The sequence below is a fragment of the Trypanosoma cruzi genome, genomic scaffold (genome assembly GCF_000209065.1).
Source record: "Trypanosoma cruzi strain CL Brener 1047053516763 genomic scaffold, whole genome shotgun sequence".
Lineage (NCBI taxonomy): Eukaryota > Euglenozoa > Kinetoplastea > Trypanosomatida > Trypanosomatidae > Trypanosoma > Trypanosoma cruzi.
Genome location: NW_001849543.1, coordinates 91,502 through 99,147, shown reverse-complemented (window position 1 = coordinate 99,147; position 7,646 = coordinate 91,502). Strand labels below are relative to the sequence as shown.

At 54.5% G+C, this 7,646-nt stretch overlaps 1 non-coding gene and 2 pseudogenes across 1 annotated transcript, besides 9 other annotated features; all 3 read right to left on the bottom strand.

Moving 5' to 3' along the window:
- Nucleotides 1–2,343: a mobile genetic element.
- Nucleotides 1–6,455: a sequence feature (areas not merged during assembly with more than two copies in the genome that could not be assigned to a particular haplotype).
- Tc00.1047053508303.130 lies at nt 2,341–3,429 on the bottom strand (annotated as a pseudogene).
- On the bottom strand, nt 4,027–4,097 carry Tc00.1047053508303.140. Its single transcript, XR_008255506.1, has one exon. It is a non-coding gene; the product is annotated as a C/D small nucleolar RNA (snoRNA), TB8C3C3 (small nucleolar RNA).
- Nucleotides 5,596–5,629: a microsatellite.
- Nucleotides 5,758–5,802: a sequence feature (T-rich).
- Nucleotides 6,032–6,059: a microsatellite.
- Nucleotides 6,118–6,783, bottom strand: Tc00.1047053508303.120 (annotated as a pseudogene).
- Nucleotides 6,456–7,424: a sequence feature (heterozygous, non-Esmeraldo-like haplotype).
- Nucleotides 6,747–7,646: part of a mobile genetic element that runs on past the window's edge.
- Nucleotides 6,783–7,016: a mobile genetic element.
- Nucleotides 7,425–7,646: part of a sequence feature (areas not merged during assembly with more than two copies in the genome that could not be assigned to a particular haplotype) that runs on past the window's edge.

Below are 7,646 nucleotides of genomic sequence, written 5' to 3'. Positions count from 1 at the left end.
AGGGTCCGATGGGGTCTGTAGTGGAGTTGATGCCAATACCGCTTTTCTTGGGAAGGCTCACTTGGAAATAGTGATTTCTATTATGCTCCACTTCGTGTATCAGGTGTGCCAGCTGCATCGTCGTGGTACGCATACTACGATATGCATACTGGTGGGGGTGCGGCGTCCACACCCAAAGCAATCTCTTCAGTACCATTTTCTCAGCAACCTTACTCACAATGGAGGTAAGGCTGATGGGTCGATATGACTCAAGCAGTTCCGGCGACTTACCGGGTTTTAAGAGTGGAACGATGGTGGCGCGTCTCCACTCAACCGGAATCGTACCGGTCGTCCAACTGTGGTTAATGCAACGAAGAAGGAATCGGAGGCCCTTTGACGAAATATGTCGCAGTGCCTCACTGTAGACTTCATCCGGTCCGGGGGCCTTGCCATACGGCGTATTACGTAGCGCAGCAAGCAGTTCCGTACGATTAAAAGGTGCATCAAGAGGGGAGTGAAGATGAGCAACTAAACCAGATGTGGTGGCAGCTTCGTTTTTGTCCTGTGGCTCAGAACTAGATGAGAGTGAAGAACCTGAAGTAGATGTAGCGGCAGACTCGTTGTTGTTCTGCGGCTCAGAAATACAAGAGATAAGAGAGGTGGAAGAAACTAAGCTAGAAGTAGCGGCAGACTCGCTGTTGTTCTGCGGCTCGGAGCTAGAAGAAGTAGAAGAAAATGAAGTAAATGAGGCAGCAGACTCGCTATTGTTCTGCTGCCCAAAAAGAAAAGAAGCATTAATGTTCAAGGATGCACTCTGTCTGTTGATGCCTTTGGAAAACCTAACTGCCTTGTGAGAGGGGTGAAATGGAAGAAAGATGCGATTGAGAGCATTCGCTGCTCTCCTTGCTGTTTTATAAGTGTGTTGACCATCTCCTAATAACATTGATGTGGGAGATGGAAGTGATGCCTTTTTTCGTCCGGAAATGTATTTCCATGCGAGTGGCTCGCCTGGATTTAACTTGCTGATGCGGCGTAGATACGTGTTGCGCAAGCGCTCTCGGAGCAGGAGGAAGAATTGACTCCTTGTCCGTTGCATTTCTGCCTCACGGTCGGGCGTCGGTAACTGTAGATAGCGGGCCTTGCTGTCGGTAGCAATCCGCTCTGCCTCCATGAGAGTGTCGTCCCAAAGCCTGGGACCGTCCTTGTGCATGCCGCGGGGGCAATGTCGTCGATACGAAGTTATAAGCGCTCTCGTGAAAGCCTTAATGCCGGTGGACTGCTTTTTATAGTCGTATGCCGGAAGTTGTGCGTCGAAGTCCTTGATGAATAAATCCCACTTGCACTTCCCCCAACTGTAGAAAAACTTAGGTGCCGAAGGGGGTGCCGAAGGTATGGTATCCTTAAATGCCTGATGCAGCGTAAATGTCAGCACATAATGATCACTAAGCGGCGACACGGAAGCTGACCAATCCGACACAGTCAAATGCTTTGACCATGTCAGATCGATACAGGATCGTTCTCTTGTGCCACGGGCATACGTGATCTCACCAGGGGTGTTAACCAAGGTGAGTCCCGCATCCGTGCACAGTTCTAAAAATTCTGCAGCAACCTCGCTTGGAGAAGTCTCCAAGAATGGCTCCCACTGTGGGTGATGCATGTTGAAATCCCCGCACAGCAGGAGCGGCGACGAGGCTGGAAGGCAGTTTACTAACCGCCTGAAGGATTGCGTTACTTGCGGTGGTGGTCTCATATAGGCACTCGCTACAATAAGATCACGGTTCTGGTCCAGAGCAACCTGGACCACCACCACTTCAAGGCTGGTGTCGTGCTGGGGGATGGTGAGAGGTATACGCTTGGAGCGGAGATTTTTCCGCACCAGCACCGCCACACCGCCTCCCTTGCCGATGCGCGACTGTGCATAGAGCACATAATCTCCAGTGTGCATGCTGGCGATCTGCTCTGACGACTTCCAAGTCTCCTGAATGGCTATTATGTCTGCTCCTTGCGCCATTAATGTTGCGAGTTTTGACGGCGTGAGGCAAGAAACGTTCATCTGGAGTACTGCTATGGGGCCTGGGTTCTGCTCAATGTCTCCGCTTAGCAGTAGCTTTTGTCGTTGCGCGTCACATACGGCACGCAAACGGTATGTATAGCGCTGATAAGCGCCGATGGAATTCAGCAGCGGATAGAAATACCGCTCCGCGGGCAGCCATGTAAATGGCTCCATCTGGTGCCCTTCCGACCCGTTTGTGCGGCGCCTCCTGCCTCTCCGCGGGCAGCGGATGGGCAGCAGGCGCTTAGCTTCCTCTCTAGCAAAGAGTACTAGACCCTGGCACCACGTTGAGGTGGCCGGCTGAGCCAGGGGCACTGCACGGTCACGACGCCGCTCGTGATCGCCGGTCCGGCGACAAGCGTCGCGCCAGTGGCAGCGCAGCGCGCAATCGACACGGTGCCGCCGCTCAGCGTCACCCCCGACAGCGATGCCACGGACGACGTCTCGCCCACCGCCCACACGTCGCGCAGGTCCAGCCACCCGCCGCCACCGATCGTTCCACCGTCGCAGCGCACCAGCGACGACGCGACAGACCCCTCGACGCCCACGAAGCGCAGCACCGAATCAACCACCTCGAGGCGCTCGCCAAGCACAAGTCCGCCGCCGCTGCTCACAACCGACACGTTCGTCACGGAGAACACCGAGTGGCTCCGCAGACTGAGACGCGACGAGGACGCCACACGCATCGCGGACGCGGTCAGACCGCCCGACGCCTCCAGCGACACGCCGTCAAGCACCACAGCGCTCGACAGCAGGTCCACGCCGCCGCCAACGTACACCGCCGACTCGCCCGCGTGCAACGACCTCAGCACAGTGTTGCTCACACGCAGCTGCGACTGCAACAGCGACGTCGCGTGCAGCACAAGCGGCGACGCCACAGCGTCCGTCAGCCCGCTCAGCTGGGAGTAGCGCATCGGTCCCGCCGTCACAATCGTCGAGTCACGGACCGTCACGTTCGTCTGTGCCGGCAGGTTGTGCACAAACACAAGCGAGCAGTAGCTCCCGGACAGCCCGATCACGCTCACCTCCAGGCTCCGGTCACTCGCCGGCTCGCCGCTGTAGCCCCGCACGTAGATCTGCGCACCGCCGTCGCACACGCAGTTCCTCAATTCGATGCGCAGCGCGCCGGGAAGCATCGCCGCCACGTCGAACACCACGGCCACGGCGTTCGTGATGGACACGCCGTCCATCAGCACCGTGTCCACGGCGCGGCCAACCGTGATGGCTCTGTCCACCGTGCCGCCCCGCAGTCGCAGCACCACCGCATGCACAGCAGGCATCCACGCCGCCGCCGCAACCAGTGCCAACGCAAAAAGAAGCGCCGCACGCATAGCCGCAATGGCACTGCGCTGCACACGGTGCCGGCTGCGCGGACACGCATCCACCGCAGACCACATCCACAGACCCAAACAGATATCAACAGGGCTGCCGTGGTGTGCTGCACTCTTCCCGTCGACCGTAACTGCTGCTTAGAAAAATCCCTTCCTACAGATGGAAAATCCAGAAACACAATTCCGATAGATCGCTATCACACTACTGCTAATCCTAATAATGCAAGCGATTCCTAATACCTTGAAACGATAGTTGTGCAGGTCGATCCAAATTATCTCTATCTGCTCGGTCAGAGGAGAAGAAGAAAGAAACAACAATAACTAAGCACAGTGGCACGCAGAGGCATCCGGTCACGAACAGTCTCAAACAAAGCACAACCGCCGACACAAAGCAGCGCAGACACAATCACGCCAGTGACACCACCGCCCTCCCACCGCCCACGCAGCCCCACACAACCACCATGCAGAGTGGTAAGATCCCGGCAAAGGACACATGACCATTGGCACCGCTTTTGCAACCAAATGTTTCTACCACAGAGCAGTCCCGATGCCGTGAAAGACACACAAGGGCCGGGACAGACCCACGTGGCAGCGTTACAACCAGCAGCCATCAAGCGCGTAAAAGAATAAAGTGGTGACGCGGGAAAGGGGTGGAGGATTCGCCAGTTGCCAGCAGTCAAAGCGTCGTTTTTCGCTCACGTGGGTCGGCATTGCACAACAAGGGGCGGCAACATACGCGCAGACGGCATTACACACAGAAGGAAGGGATGAAGAAGCACGGCGACGGCCCCCAGTCACGAGAAACCCTAACCCAAATCAATTGCAAAGTCCGATTGGCTCGCGGCCGTCTGGATGGTGGTCGCGTCGCTGCCGTGCGGTGCGTGTGTCTACAGAAAACTGCAATGATGAAGAAAGGGGAAAGAGACGCAGTGCGGCCCTCATCCATCTCAGTTGGTCGTGGCAACAACGACACCATCCCTCCAGATTGCCTGCGGCAAAGACTGTCGCATTCAGCAGCGGTCAGTGCCTTCTCTCTCCCACTGGGGCGCAACTCCACCGACGCCGTCACCCGCCCACTCCCCACCAACACAGCAAGGGAGCAACAGCAAGAAATGCGACAAGCGCGACGAACACGCAGCCGCAGAGGCCCACTGCTGCCGCCATGAGCAAAACAAGGCTGGCTGCAGGACTCAAAAAGAAGGGTAAACACCCCATCAAACGCTTTGGCACCACGTGGAAGCACCGCAACCGACACACAAGGCGAAACGCCGTGAAGCAGGCACCAAAACCAAAGCTCCTCCAACAAATCCATCGTGAAGCAAAAAAAAAAAAAAACAATGACGGTGCAGAGGCAATAAATGGTTGTGGTGCGCAGTAGCCGTAGCATCGCGCCCTTCCCTCATCAAACGGCACCGCACCACAACGCACCGTGACGACAGCGTGCAACGACGACGATTGAGTAGCACACGCAAAACGGCATAAACCTTTCACCCCGCACTCGCTCAAATTTATGCTCTCAGTATTTGCCGCCAACGACACGGGGAAGGACACAGAAGGGGACTGTCCTGTCCATCCTCCTTCCGCCCACAACAGATCCTCCCCATCCTCCTCCTCGCTACACCCTGGGTGCCGCGAAACGCCGTCAAGCAAATCCACGTGTATGGAAGACCCCAATGCGCGGGGCGGAGCTGGCAGCCACCCACACTCACTCTCCCGCACACATCCTCTCCCACAACTTTCCCACACACAAAAGGGCAAAGACGTGGAGAAGAAAAGCCCGCCGCACAACACACGCAGAAGCACCGCCATCCACGTCGCACCGCAAGATAGAGTCATGCGCACAGCAGACCCACGGCCGCAACGAGAGGGACGGAGCGCATGCAAGTCCACGGCGCTGTCCTTTACTTCTCTCTGCCCCGACGGATAGGCATTACGCCTCACAGCAGGTTGTGGCGAGTGGCGCCATACACTCACAGTGAGGCACGGCGCACACCTTCCGCTCTCCTCCGAGTGCACTCAACAGGCCGGGGCACGGCGTCCAGCCAATCTGTTGACATCGCAGAGGCGAACACAAACGATCGTCGTCGCGGAATATCGGTGCCTCTAGCGGGGGAAAAAAAAGAGGCAATAGGGGCATGTCAACAGCACGGTCAGCAGAGGGACAAGAAAAGGGACACAAGGACACAAAGTGGCAGTGGACATGGCACAGACAAAAAGAGGTCCGCAGGGATTAAAAAAAAAAAAAAAAAAGAAAAAAGAAACAAAAGGGTAGGAGTTCAGAAAAACTCCCAAAAACATTTAAAATTAAAAAATTGTTGATTCGGCAGGACTTTTACTTCATGTGCCGGTTCAGCACAAGACGACCGTGTGTTCTGTATAAATATTACCTGCACCAAAACAAAAAAAAAAAAATGAAAAAAAGAAAGTAAAACGAAAAAATGAAATTGCACTGTTCCACCAGCCCACACAACATTCCTCACTTTTATTGCGGCATCCGGCCTTTTCTTCCAATCCCCCCTTCGTGCAGGCCGTGGGACGCACAGCCGCAGGGCCGGCACCGCGTGTGGGCAACAAACAACAAAACAAGAGGGGGAACACGTCACTCATGACAGTGTGCAGCAACCAAAAATTAAAAAAAAAAAGAAAAAAAAGAATTACTGAGTATTACAAAAAAAAAAAAAAAGGAAAAAAAAGAACCCGCGAGGAACGCGGCACACAATCTCCGTGAGGAGTCGCAATTCCACACTCTTCGGCTCACAAGACTGCCACAAATGCACACAGTCCCAGAAGAAGCAGCAACACACAAGACACGCGCACACGCGCAGTGCTGTCACCACGTAAATCATGCAGGATCAATTTCGCGTCGGTGATCAGGGCGAGGCGGTCGTCTATGCTCATACTGCCATCGGATGCTGAGTGATTGGTTTCTGGAACGGAAGTGTCACTTTTGGCGGCAGTGCGTGGACTCAATTCGTCCGTAACATTCTCAGCACTCGATTCACTGCCCGCAAGAACACGGACAGACCGAAAGTCAGTCGGCTGTGCAATTGGAGCCTCTTCAACGTCTGCCAAGGAAGTCGTCAGCTGTGTGGCCTTCTGCTTTTCTTCCCCCGTCGCTGTGACTTCTACCGCAGTGTCCAGTTCTTCGGCAGCCGGATGTCGAATAGGGACTATCCCGGTGTTGGGTTTTCTGAGGTTATAACGATACAGTATGCGGTTGTACAAAAGGACATCAGCCACCGTCACATGGCTGCTCCCTTCATCTTCCTTATTGCCCGCACCAAAAAAGAAGTGTGAGATCCTGTGTGAACCAAACTGATCAGCGTTACGGAGCTGACCCATTCCCTCGGCAGCCAGTTTCTCGTCATCCGTTTCGTATATTCTTCTCCCAATAGCGTACGCAAACTATTCATCAGCGAAATATTCGTCCGGGCCGCCGGCCGGATCCTGAAATTATCTCAAGAAACCAAACATGATAGGAAGGAAAAGAAAGGTAAAGCAGAGGCAATTAATTGCCTCAATGTTGTTTTCTGATTAAATGTATATATATTCTGTTGACCGCTCACTTGACCTTTTGTCCTCAGTTAGGATCTGAAACATCATTAGTTACGAAGTGGTGGACTTTGCGGTCCTCCAGCCACAAGACACCGCCGATTCCCCTTCGCCAATTACTGAATTCTAAAAACACGACCGCGTGATATGCCGTCTGCGGGGTTATCTGCAGACCGCACGTGGGAAAAGGATACATACACTCCGCGAAAGCCTAAAAAATCATATATCCGTCGCAGCTCCCACGTCAACGCGTGCGATTTCGAGCCGCCTTTATTCGCCGGTCCTTGCAGCGAAGTATTGTGCGCCCAAACATCCATGGTGGATGGCAGGATGGCGATTAAAGGCCGATAAGGCTAAGCGTACCGCGTGCCTCGGCTTGCATCATAAGAAAAGGCTTCCTCTCCCATTTCCCTCCGGCGATTTTAACTTCGCCAAAGTCTGGAATGAAAACGGCTCCCCAACCACGGAGCGATGCATCCGTGATGATGGCGGCCGATGCCTTTTCCGTGGGCTCGATGATTCGCTTACGGTTATATTCTCGATGATGTGTCTCAATCTCTTGCCCGAGCCAACCGCTGCCGGCGGAAGGTTCGTCGGGGATGTCTCCAGCACAATCCCCCGGTTAAGTGCGGATAATCGTCGTCGCACTGCCTTGCTGAAAAAGTAGTCGCATAAACGCGTGCACAAAATGGCAGCCGGGTTCAAAAACCGTGACGCCACAATCTCCATTT